This window comes from Ambystoma mexicanum, chromosome 2q, assembly GCF_040938575.1.
Source record: "Ambystoma mexicanum isolate Mex_15411 chromosome 2q, UKY_AmexF1_1, whole genome shotgun sequence".
Lineage (NCBI taxonomy): Eukaryota > Metazoa > Chordata > Amphibia > Caudata > Ambystomatidae > Ambystoma > Ambystoma mexicanum.
Window position 1 is genome coordinate 185,934,741 of NC_090924.1, and position 13,370 is coordinate 185,948,110.

Here is a 13,370-nt window from a genome sequence, read left to right on the forward strand (position 1 = left end):
GCAGATGATTTGCATAGGCACACCCCTTCTCCCTCTCTCTTAGCCCTGCTTTCTGCACAGTAGCAAGTATCTGGGGAAAATATAGTGGTCGAGGTGGGGTAGCAGTAACTAGCAACTCTGAGAAAGTAAATCTGGGGAGCTTGGCGACTTGTGGGGAACAACTGCAGAGCTCAGGTACTTTGTGGCACACGGAGGGGGTCTGTGGGATTTCAGTAAATTAGAGACATGCAACCTGGTCGGGAGTGCTTCAGGTCACCTTTGTTGCATGTTCCAAGCAACTCAACAAAGCATCAACAGGCTGAGATACCAGCCACAGAGCCTCTTTCCACTTGATTAAAAGCCTAAAATATTTTCCATGTAAAAACATAGCCCCCCCGAATACCATATTTTCTTTGTTTTTTCTCTCTCTCTCTCTCTCTCTCTCTCTCTCTCCCTCCCTCCTTAACCTTCCCCCCTCCCGCCCGCTCTCTTTCTCCCCCCGCCCCCTCCCTCCCCCTCTCCCTCTCACAACCATTTATTTTAAGTTTTCATGCACTGTAGCACATTCTGGCAACGGTATTTCACAATGGGACTCTTTGAAAGTTACAGAAATCAAAAAAGAAACCAACCAACTAAAAGCAGCCAAAGCCAGAGTACACTGCTCAGCCCCAATTAAAGATTAAGGCCTAGAAGCAAGTAAAGCTGTAGTTCAGAACAATGTTTGCAAATAGCACCTTAAAGCAGTTTACGCTGGAGTGCACAACAAGGTGGAAACTGATAATACGGAGTTTGGTAAAATGGGATAAAAAAACAAAAGAAGCGTGCCACTTCTAAAAGTACAAGTCAAGAAATTGAAGGAGAGGGGGCTGTTCATTCAGTCAATAGGACTCACAAGTAAAAGGCTCCTGAGGCATGAGTGTTGAATTTGGCGCAAAATGTATTGTGTTGTCGTGTAATATGTATGAACATACAATTTCAATCTTCATTAAAAAAACATGTATTAAAAAATAAAGACTTGCAAATTAAGAAAGTTTCTGTCCTGTCATGTGCCAAAAATAGTGAATGCTTTACGAATGTGCGTGTCATCCTTTAGAGCAGGGGACAATTTAATGTTCACATTATCATTCCAATATTAGTACATGTGTTGCTGAAGCAAGTGCAAAGGGAGAGTCAATCAAACCATTGATTAGGACATCTAGTCAAAGGTTTGCCATACCAAATGTCCTTATGTCAGAGGGTAGAAAGTCCAAACACCATTTAAATATCGGGTGGTATGAAATGAAGAGGGAAACAACAATGAATAAGCATTCTTTGCTGCTGTATTGATCTGGTCCTAAAGGGTTTGGTTTAATGCCAATTATATTTGAAGATATACAGATTCATGCTCCAGGGTGCTTGCAAAATGACACCCCTCCCCATCACAATGGCTGGGTGATGCAAGCCTGAGAGCATCACAATAGACCCATAGACATGAGAAAAACTCTGTACCACTGAGTGTATGTGGGCCCATGGCTGTATCAAGGACAAGGCAACAACAGGAAGTGGCTTAAGGCATCAGTGCCAGAAGCTGTCCGATTGAGCCCTGTAAGCAATAGATGTTGGACCATCCTTGACGAGATTCTGAGGCTGATTTCAATGTTAACTTTACTGCTGATTTAAGGATTGCTGAACCTTCGACCCACGTCTAGTTTGCTCGGATAAGGCCTGGAAATCTTTTACAGCTTGTATTGGGGGGAGATGATGTGAGTTTATCAAGAGCAACGGGATATGAGGCATGTGTGCCACAAAAAGCAGGTCTAGGATTTTTTATAAGAAAGCCGCTTTAAGAAGAGAACTTTGGACAACCCTACTGAGAGCAAAAGTATTACACAAAAGGTAAGGGGGTCAGTGGGTCAACGGATAGCACATTTGACTGTGAGTCCGTCTTTTGTAAGTCCAAATACTACCTGGTTCGACATTTTCCAGGCTTTTTGTTTCATTTCTTAACAGATCCATTCCTATGTACCTCTGTGCTTTCAACAGAGTTTTCATTGTAAGGGAGGGACATACAATATGCCTTAAACATTCCTGGGCAGGGAAGACTCTATGTAAAAGAAAGAGTAGCAGACAGTTTAATAAATCATCAGCAGGACCCTCTAGATCTTCCCCAAAAAACATAACATTATTTCTCTGCATGTATGTGTGTTGAACAGCGCAAGTAGTTTGACATTTATCCACTGACATTAACCACTTTCCCACAGCGCAGAACAAAATCACTTGTACTGGCCCCTTCTGCAAAAGCATTACCACTGTAGAAAGCAGTGAAAAGGTGAGGCAGTGTGCAGTCACCCCCGACCCTTTACTCCCCTGATCGGCCACGATCGGCCAAGGACCTCTCTATGAGAGCTGAGGGTGGAATTTTTCTGGACCTCGGTAACTTAGGGAGGCATGGCTAAAGGGATCCTCAATCAACGGCCCAACCTTTGCTTTGTGGCCTGTCCGTATATGTCTGTTCTCCAAATTACCTGCCGCTGCCCAGGTGTCAGCTGGTAAGATGGAATGACCTGCCAGGTAGGATCCTGGCAGATGATTTGCATAGGCAAACCCCCTCTCCCTCTTTATTAGCCCTGCTTACTCCACAGTAGCAAGTATCTGGGGAAAATATAGTGGTCGAGGTGGGGTAGCAGTCACTAGCAACTTTGAGAAAGTAAATCTGGGGTGCTTTGCGACTTGTGGGGAACTACAGAGCTCAGTGCCCAGAACTTTGTGGCACAGGGAGGAGGTCTGTGGGATTTCAGTAACTTGGAGACATGCAACCTGGTTGGGAGTGCTTCAGGTCTCCTTCCTTGCATGTTCCAAGCAACTCAACAAAGCATCAACAGGCTGAGATACCAGCCACAGAGCCATTTCCACTTGATTAAAAGCCTAAAATCTTTTCCATGTAAAAACATAGCCCCCCAACCCCCGAATACCATATTTTCTTTGTTTCCTCTCTCTCTGTCTCTCTCTCTCTCTCCCTTCCTCCTTCCCTCCCTCCTTCCTCCCTCCCGCCCGCTCTCTTTCTCCCCCCGCCCCCTCCCTCCCCCTCTCCCTCTCCCTCTCACAACCATTTATTTTAAGTTTTCATGCACTGTAGCATATTCTGACAATGGTATTTCACAATGGGACTCTTTGAAGGTTACAGAAATCAAAAAAGAAATCAACCAACTAAAAGCAGCCAAATCCAGAGTACACTGCTCAGCCCCAATTAAAGATAAAGGCCTAGAAGCAAATAAAGCTGTAGTTCAGAGTGATGTTTGCAAATAGCACCTTAAAGCAGTTTACGCTGGCGTGCACAACAATGGGGAAAGTGATAATACTGAATTTGGTCGAATGGGAACCGTGCCACTTCTAAAAGTACAAGTCAAGAAATTGAAGGGGACGGGGCTGTTCATTCAGTCACTAGGACTCACAAGTAAAAGGCTCCTGAGGCATTAGTGTTGAATTTGGCGCAAAATGTATTGTGTTGTTGTTTAATATGTATGAATAATATTTCTGTTCTCCAAATTGCCTGCCGCTGCCCAGGCGTCAGCCCCTATGAACATACAATTTCAATCTTCATCAAAAAAGATGAATTAAAAAATAAAGACTTGCAAATTAACAAAGTTTCTGTCCCGTCATGTGCTAAAAATAGTGAATGCTTTACAAATGTACGTGTCATCCTTCAGAGCAGGGGCCAATTCAATGTTCCCATTATCATTCCAATATTAGTACATGTGTTGCTGAGCTACATAGGAATGGATCTGTTAAGAAATTAAACAAAAAGCCTGGAAAAATGTTGAAACGGGTAGGATTTGGACTAACAATAAACTGACTCACAGTCAGATGTGCTATCCCTTGACCCACTGACCCACTTATCTTTTGTGTAATCCTTTTGCTCTCAGCAGGGCTGTCCATCCAAAGTTCCCTACTTAAAGGGGCTTTCTGATTAAAAAAAAATCCCAGAGCTGTTTTTTATGGCCCACATGCCTCATATCCCGTTGCTCTCGATAAACTCACATCATCTCCCACCAATGCAAGCTGTAAAAGATGTCAAGGGCATAGCCAAGGAAACTAGACGTGGGTCGAAGGTTGAGCAATCGTTAAATCAGCAGCAAAAATAACATTGAAATCAGCCTCAGAATCTCTTAAAGGATGGCTCAACATTGGTTGCTTTCAGGGCGCAATCGGGCAGCCTCTGGTGCTGGCGCCTTAAGGCAAGCGCAAAGGGAGAGCCAACCAAACCATTGATTAGGACCTCTGAACTTTCTGCCTGTGACATAAGGACATTTGATATGGCAAATCATTGACCAAACACCATTTATATGTTGGATGGTATGAAATTAAGAGGCAAACAGCAATACATCAGCATTCTTTTTCTGCCGTATTGATCCGGTCCTAAAGGGTTTGGTTTAATGGCAATTATATTTAAAGATAAACAGATTCATGCTGCAGGGTGCTTGCAAATTGACACACCCTCCCCATCACGAAGGCTGGGTGATGCAAGCGTGAGAGCATCACGGCAGACCCATAGACACGAGAAACACTCTATTCCTCTGAGTGCATGTGGGCCCATGGCTGGATCAAGGACAAGGCAAGAACAGGAGCTGGCTTAAGCTGTCAGCACCCAGGCTGCCCCATTGCGTGCTGCAAGCAACAGATGTTGGACCATCCTTTAAGAGATTCTGAGGCTGATTTCAATGTTAACTCTGCTGCTGATTTAAGGATTGCTTAACCTTCGACCCAAGTCTAGTTTGCTTGGCTAAGCCCTGAAAATCTTTTACAGCTTGTATTGGTGGGAGATGATGTGAATTTATAAAGAGCAACGGGATATGAGGCTTGTGTGCCACAAAATGCAGGTCTATGATCTTTTATATGAAAGCCACTTTGGAAAATCCTATTGAGAGCAAAAGGATTACACAAAAGGAAAGGGGGTCAGTGGGTGAAGAGATACAATTAACTGACTCACAGTCAGATGTGCTAGGTCCAATTCCTACCCGTTTCGACATTTTGTCCAGGTTTTTCGTTTCATTTCTTAACAGATCCATTCCTATGTACCTCTGTGCTTTTAACAGAGTTTTCATTGTAAGGGAGGGATATACAGTATGCCTTAAACATTCCTGGGCAGGGAAGACTCTCTGTAAAAGCAAGAGTAGCGTACAGCTTCATAAATAATCAGCAGGACCCTCTAGACCTTCCCCAAAAAACATGAAATGATTTCTCTGCATGTATGTGCGTTGAGCAGCGCAAGTCGTTTGCTTAATGCCAGTGGTTAAATGTCACTTTCCCACAGCGCAGAATAAAATCACTTGTACAGGTCCCTTCTGCAAAAGCATTACCGCTGTAGAAAGCAGTGAAAAGGTGAGGCAGTGTGCAGTCACCCCGACCCTTATCGGCCACGATCGGCCAAGGACCACTCTATGAGAGCTGAGGGTGGAATTTTTCTGGACCTCGGTAACTTAGGGAGACATGGCTAAAGGGTTCCTCAATCAACGGCCCAGCCTTTGCTTTGTGGCCTGTCTGAATATTTCTGTTCTCCAAATTATGTGCCGCTGCTCGGGTGTCATTTGGTGGGATGGAATGACCTCCCAGGAATGATCCTGGCAGATGATTTGCATAGGCACACCCCTTCTCCCTCTCTCTTAGCCCTGCTTTCTGCACAGTAGCAAGTATCTGGGGAAAATATAGTGGTCGAGGTGGGGTAGCAGTAACTAGCAACTCTGAGAAAGTAAATCTGGGGAGCTTGGCGACTTGTGGGGAACAACTGCAGAGCTCAGGTACTTTGTGGCACACGGAGGAGGTCTGTGGGATTTCAGTAAATTAGAGACATGCAACCTGGTCGGGAGTGCTTCAGGTCACCTTTGTTGCATGTTCCAAGCAACTCAACAAAGCATCAACAGGCTGAGATACCAGCCACAGAGCCTCTTTCCACTTGATTAAAAGCCTAAAATCTTTTCCATGTAAAAACATAGCCCCCCCGAATACCATATTTTCTTTGTTTTTTCTCTCTCTCTCTCTCTCTCTCTCTCTCTCTCTCTCTCTCTCTCTCTCTCTCTCCCTCCCTCCTTAACCTTCCCCCTCCCGCCCGCTCTCTTTCTCCCCCCGCCCCCTCCCTCCCCCTCTCCCTCTCACAACCATTTATTTTAAGTTTTCATGCACTGTAGCACATTCTGACAACGGTATTTCACAATGGGACTCTTTGAAAGTTACAGAAATCAAAAAAGAAACCAACCAACTAAAAGCAGCCAAAGCCAGAGTACACTGCTCAGCCCCAATTAAAGATTAAGGCCTAGAAGCAAGTAAAGCTGTAGTTCAGAACAATGTTTGCAAATAGCACCTTAAAGCAGTTTACGCTGGAGTGCACAACAAGGTGGAAACTGATAAAACGGAGTTTGGTAAAATGGGATAAAAAAACAAAAGAAGCGTGCCACTTCTAAAAGTACAAGTCAAGAAATTGAAGGAGAGGGGGCTGTTCATTCAGTCAATAGGACTCACAAGTAAAAGGCTCCTGAGGCATGAGTGTTGAATTTGGCGCAAAATGTATTGTGTTGTCGTGTAATATGTATGAACATACAATTTCAATCTTCATTAAAAAAACATGTATTAAAAAATAAAGACTTGCAAATTAAGAAAGTTTCTGTCCTGTCATGTGCCAAAAATAGTGAATGCTTTACGAATGTGCGTGTCATCCTTTAGAGCAGGGGACAATTTAATGTTCACATTATCATTCCAATATTAGTACATGTGTTGCTGAAGCAAGTGCAAAGGGAGAGTCAATCAAACCATTGATTAGGACATCTAGTCAAAGGTTTGCCATACCAAATGTCCTTATGTCAGAGGGTAGAAAGTCCAAACACCATTTAAATATCGGGTGGTATGAAATGAAGAGGGAAACAACAATGAATAAGCATTCTTTGCTGCTGTATTGATCTGGTCCTAAAGGGTTTGGTTTAATGCCAATTATATTTGAAGATATACAGATTCATGCTCCAGGGTGCTTGCAAAATGACACCCCTCCCCATCACAATGGCTGGGTGATGCAAGCCTGAGAGCATCACAATAGACCCATAGACATGAGAAAAACTCTGTACCACTGAGTGTATGTGGGCCCATGGCTGTATCAAGGACAAGGCAACAACAGGAAGTGGCTTAAGGCATCAGTGCCAGAAGCTGTCCGATTGAGCCCTGTAAGCAATAGATGTTGGACCATCCTTGAAGAGATTCTGAGGCTGATTTCAATGTTAACTTTACTGCTGATTTAAGGATTGCTGAACCTTCGACCCACGTCTAGTTTGCTCGGATAAGGCCTGGAAATCTTTTACAGCTTGTATTGGGGGGAGATGATGTGAGTTTATCAAGAGCAACGGGATATGAGGCATGTGTGCCACAAAAAGCAGGTCTAGGATTTTTTATAAGAAAGCCGCTTTAAGAAGAGAACTTTGGACAACCCTACTGAGAGCAAAAGTATTACACAAAAGGTAAGGGGGTCAGTGGGTCAACGGATAGCACATTTGACTGTGAGTCCGTCTTTTGTAAGTCCAAATACTACCTGGTTCGACATTTTCCAGGCTTTTTGTTTCATTTCTTAACAGATCCATTCCTATGTACCTCTGTGCTTTCAACAGAGTTTTCATTGTAAGGGAGGGACATACAATATGCCTTAAACATTCCTGGGCAGGGAAGACTCTATGTAAAAGAAAGAGTAGCAGACAGTTTAATAAATCATCAGCAGGACCCTCTAGATCTTCCCCAAAAAACATAACATTATTTCTCTGCATGTATGTGCGTTGAGCAGCGCAAGTCGTTTGCTTAATGCCAGTGGTTAAATGTCACTTTCCCACAGCGCAGAATAAAATCACTTGTACAGGTCCCTTCTGCAAAAGCATTACCGCTGTAGAAAGCAGTGAAAAGGTGAGGCAGTGTGCAGTCACCCCGACCCTGATCGGCCACGATCGGCCAAGGACCTCTCTATGAGAGCTGAGGGTGGAATTTTTCTGGACCTCGGTAACTTAGGGATACATGGCTAAAGGGTTCCTCAATCAACGGCCCAGCCTTTGCTTTGTGGCCTGTCCGAATATTTCTGTTCTCCAAATTATGTGCCGCTGCTCGGGTGTCATTTGGTGGGATGGAATGACCTCCCAGGAATGATCCTGGCAGATGATTTGCATAGGCACACCCCTTCTCCCTCTCTCTTAGCCCTGCTTTCTGCACAGTAGCAAGTATCTGGGGAAAATATAGTGGTCGAGGTGGGGTAGCAGTAACTAGCAACTCTGAGAAAGTAAATCTGGGGAGCTTGGCGACTTGTGGGGAACAACTGCAGAGCTCAGGTACTTTGTGGCCCACGGAGGAGGTCTGTGGGATTTCAGTAAATTAGAGACATGCAACCTGGTCGGGAGTGCTTCAGGTCACCTTTGTTGCATGTTCCAAGCAACTCAACAAAGCATCAACAGGCTGAGATACCAGCCACAGAGCCTCTTTCCACTTGATTAAAAGCCTAAAATCTTTTCCATGTAAAAACATAGCCCCCCCGAATACCATATTTTCTTTGTTTTCTCTCTCTCTCTCTCTCTCTCTCTCTCTCTCTCTCTCTCTCTCTCTCTCTCTCTCCCTCCCTCCTTAACCTTCCCCCTCCCGCCCGCTCTCTTTCTCCCCCCGCCCCCTCCCTCCCCCTCTCCCTCTCACAACCATTTATTTTAAGTTTTCATGCACTGTAGCACATTCTGACAACGGTATTTCACAATGGGACTCTTTGAAAGTTACAGAAATCAAAAAAGAAACCAACCAACTAAAAGCAGCCAAAGCCAGAGTACACTGCTCAGCCCCAATTAAAGATTAAGGCCTAGAAGCAAGTAAAGCTGTAGTTCAGAACAATGTTTGCAAATAGCACCTTAAAGCAGTTTACGCTGGAGTGCACAACAAGGTGGAAACTGATAAAACGGAGTTTGGTAAAATGGGATAAAAAAACAAAAGAAGCGTGCCACTTCTAAAAGTACAAGTCAAGAAATTGAAGGAGAGGGGGCTGTTCATTCAGTCAATAGGACTCACAAGTAAAAGGCTCCTGAGGCATGAGTGTTGAATTTGGCGCAAAATGTATTGTGTTGTCGTGTAATATGTATGAACATACAATTTCAATCTTCATTAAAAAAACATGTATTAAAAAATAAAGACTTGCAAATTAAGAAAGTTTCTGTCCTGTCATGTGCCAAAAATAGTGAATGCTTTACGAATGTGCGTGTCATCCTTTAGAGCAGGGGACAATTTAATGTTCACATTATCATTCCAATATTAGTACATGTGTTGCTGAAGCAAGTGCAAAGGGAGAGTCAATCAAACCATTGATTAGGACATCTAGTCAAAGGTTTGCCATACCAAATGTCCTTATGTCAGAGGGTAGAAAGTCCAAACACCATTTAAATATCGGGTGGTATGAAATGAAGAGGGAAACAACAATGAATAAGCATTCTTTGCTGCTGTATTGATCTGGTCCTAAAGGGTTTGGTTTAATGCCAATTATATTTGAAGATATACAGATTCATGCTCCAGGGTGCTTGCAAAATGACACCCCTCCCCATCACAATGGCTGGGTGATGCAAGCCTGAGAGCATCACAATAGACCCATAGACATGAGAAAAACTCTGTACCACTGAGTGTATGTGGGCCCATGGCTGTATCAAGGACAAGGCAACAACAGGAAGTGGCTTAAGGCATCAGTGCCAGAAGCTGTCCGATTGAGCCCTGTAAGCAATAGATGTTGGACCATCCTTGAAGAGATTCTGAGGCTGATTTCAATGTTAACTTTACTGCTGATTTAAGGATTGCTGAACCTTCGACCCACGTCTAGTTTGCTCGGATAAGGCCTGGAAATCTTTTACAGCTTGTATTGGGGGGAGATGATGTGAGTTTATCAAGAGCAACGGGATATGAGGCATGTGTGCCACAAAAAGCAGGTCTAGGATTTTTTATAAGAAAGCCGCTTTAAGAAGAGAACTTTGGACAACCCTACTGAGAGCAAAAGTATTACACAAAAGGTAAGGGGGTCAGTGGCTCAACGGATAGCACATTTGACTGTGAGTCCGTCTTTTGTAAGTCCAAATGCTACCTGGTTCGACATTTTCCAGGCTTTTTGTTTCATTTCTTAACAGATCCATTCCTATGTACCTCTGTGCTTTCAACAGAGTTTTCATTGTAAGGGAGGGACATACAATATGCCTTAAACATTCCTGGGCAGGGAAGACTCTATGTAAAAGAAAGAGTAGCAGACAGTTTAATAAATCATCAGCAGGACCCTCTAGATCTTCCCCAAAAAACATAACATTATTTCTCTGCATGTATGTGTGTTGAACAGCGCAAGTAGTTTGACATTTATCCACTGACATTAACCACTTTCCCACAGCGCAGAACAAAATCACTTGTACTGGCCCCTTCTGCAAAAGCATTACCACTGTAGAAAGCAGTGAAAAGGTGAGGCAGTGTGCAGTCACCCCCGACCCTTTACTCCCCTGATCGGCCACGATCGGCCAAGGACCTCTCTATGAGAGCTGAGGGTGGAATTTTTCTGGACCTCGGTAACTTAGGGAGGCATGGCTAAAGGGATCCTCAATCAACGGCCCAACCTTTGCTTTGTGGCCTGTCCGTATATGTCTGTTCTCCAAATTACCTGCCGCTGCCCAGGTGTCAGCTGGTAAGATGGAATGACCTGCCAGGTAGGATCCTGGCAGATGATTTGCATAGGCAAACCCCCTCTCCCTCTTTATTAGCCCTGCTTACTCCACAGTAGCAAGTATCTGGGGAAAATATAGTGGTCGAGGTGGGGTAGCAGTCACTAGCAACTTTGAGAAAGTAAATCTGGGGTGCTTTGCGACTTGTGGGGAACTACAGAGCTCAGTGCCCAGAACTTTGTGGCACAGGGAGGAGGTCTGTGGGATTTCAGTAACTTGGAGACATGCAACCTGGTTGGGAGTGCTTCAGGTCTCCTTCCTTGCATGTTCCAAGCAACTCAACAAAGCATCAACAGGCTGAGATACCAGCCACAGAGCCATTTCCACTTGATTAAAAGCCTAAAATCTTTTCCATGTAAAAACATAGCCCCCCAACCCCCGAATACCATATTTTCTTTGTTTCCTCTCTCTCTGTCTCTCTCTCTCTCTCCCTTCCTCCTTCCCTCCCTCCCTCCTTCCTCCCTCCCGCCCGCTCTCTTTCTCCCCCCGCCCCCTCCCTCCCCCTCTCCCTCTCCCAACCATTTATTTTAAGTTTTCATGCACTGTAGCATATTCTGACAATGGTATTTCACAATGGGACTCTTTGAAGGTTACAGAAATCAAAAAAGAAATCAACCAACTAAAAGCAGCCAGATCCAGAGTACACTGCTCAGCCCCAATTAAAGATTAAGGCCTAGAAGCAAGTAAAGCTGTAGTTCAGAGCGATGTTTGCAAATAGCACCTTAAAGCAGTTTACGCTGGCGTGCACAACAATGGGGAAAGTGATAATACTGAATTTGGTCGAATGGGAACCGTGCCACTTCTAAAAGTACAAGTCAAGAAATTGAAGGGGACGGGGCTGTTCATTCAGTCACTAGGACTCACAAGTAAAAGGCTCCTGAGGCATTAGTGTTGAATTTGGCGCAAAATGTATTGTGTTGTTGTTTAATATGTATGAATAATATTTCTGTTCTCCAAATTGCCTGCCGCTGCCCAGGCGTCAGCCCCTATGAACATACAATTTCAATCTTCATCAAAAAAGATGAATTAAAAAATAAAGACTTGCAAATTAACAAAGTTTCTGTCCCGTCATGTGCTAAAAATAGTGAATGCTTTACAAATGTACATGTCATCCTTCAGAGCAGGGGCCAATTCAATGTTCCCATTATCATTCCAATATTAGTACATGTGTTGCTGAGCTACATAGGAATGGATCTGTTAAGAAATTAAACAAAAAGCCTGGAAAAATGTTGAAACAGGTAGGATTTGGACTAACAATAAACTGACTCACAGTCAGATGTGCTATCCCTTGACCCACTGACCCCCTTATCTTTTGTGTAATCCTTTTGCTCTCAGCAGGGCTGTCCATCCAAAGTTCCCTACTTAAAGGGGCTTTCTTATTAAAAAAAAATCCCAGAGCTGTTTTTTATGGCCCACATGCCTCATATCCCGTTGCTCTCGATAAACTCACATCATCTCCCACCAATGCAAGCTGTAAAAGATGTCAAGGGCATAGCCAAGGAAACTAGACGTGGGTCGAAGGTTGAGCAATCGTTAAATCAGCAGCAAAAATAACATTGAAATCAGCCTCAGAATCTCTTAAAGGATGGGTCAACATTGGTTGCTTTCAGGGCGCAATCGGGCAGCCTCTGGTGCTGGCGCCTTAAGGCAAGCGCAAAGGGAGAGCCAACCAAACCATTGATTAGGACCTCTGAACTTTCTGCCTGTGACATAAGGACATTTGATATGGCAAATCATTGACCAAACACCATTTATATGTTGGATGGTATGAAATTAAGAGGCAAACAGCAATACATCAGCATTCTTTTTCTGCCGTATTGATCCGGTCCTAAAGGGTTTGGTTTAATGGCAATTATATTTAAAGATAAACAGATTCATGCTGCAGGGTGCTTGCAAATTGACACACCCTCCCCATCACGAAGGCTGGGTGATGCAAGCGTGAGAGCATCACGGCAGACCCATAGACACGAGAAACACTCTATTCCTCTGAGTGCATGTGGGCCCATGGCTGGATCAAGGACAAGGCAAGAACAGGAGCTGGCTTAAGCTGTCAGCACCCAGGCTGCCCCATTGCGTGCTGCAAGCAACAGATGTTGGACCATCCTTTAAGAGATTCTGAGGCTGATTTCAATGTTAACTCTGCTGCTGATTTAAGGATTGCTTAACCTTCGACCCAAGTCTAGTTTGCTTGGCTAAGCCCTGAAAATCTTTTACAGCTTGTAATGGTGGGAGATGATGTGAATTTATAAAGAGCAACGGGATATGAGGCTTGTGTGCCACAAAATGCAGGTCTATGATCTTTTATATGAAAGCCACTTTGGAAAATCCTATTGAGAGCAAAAGGATTACACAAAAGGAAAGGGGGTCAGTGGGTGAAGAGATACAATTAACTGACTCACAGTCAGATGTGCTAAGTCCAAATCCTACCCGTTTCGACATTTTGTCCAGGTTTTTCGTTTCATTTCTTAACAGATCCATTCCTATGTACCTCTGTGCTTTTAACAGAGTTTTCATTGTAAGGGAGGGATATACAGTATGCCTTAAACATTCCTGGGCAGGGAAGACTCTCTGTAAAAGCAAGAGTAGCGTACAGCTTCATAAATAATCAGCAGGACCCTCTAGACCTTCCCCAAAAAACATGAAATGATTTCTCTGCATGTATGTGCGTTGAGCAGC

The 13,370-nt window shown here is 44.0% G+C and overlaps 3 non-coding genes across 3 annotated transcripts; all 3 read right to left on the bottom strand.

Annotated features, from left to right (window-relative positions):
- Positions 1-1,030: 1,030 nt before the first annotated feature.
- Positions 1,031-1,135, bottom strand: LOC138570664 (U6 spliceosomal RNA). The gene has a single exon (XR_011303700.1). It is a non-coding gene; the product is annotated as a U6 spliceosomal RNA (small nuclear RNA).
- A 5,495-nt stretch (positions 1,136-6,630) lies between these two features.
- LOC138570665 (U6 spliceosomal RNA) lies at positions 6,631-6,735 on the bottom strand. The gene has a single exon (XR_011303701.1). It is a non-coding gene; the product is annotated as a U6 spliceosomal RNA (small nuclear RNA).
- Positions 6,736-9,180: 2,445 nt separating this feature from the next.
- LOC138570666 (U6 spliceosomal RNA) lies at positions 9,181-9,285 on the bottom strand. Its single transcript, XR_011303702.1, has one exon. It is a non-coding gene; the product is annotated as a U6 spliceosomal RNA (small nuclear RNA).
- Between the last annotated feature and the right edge of the window lie 4,085 nt (positions 9,286-13,370).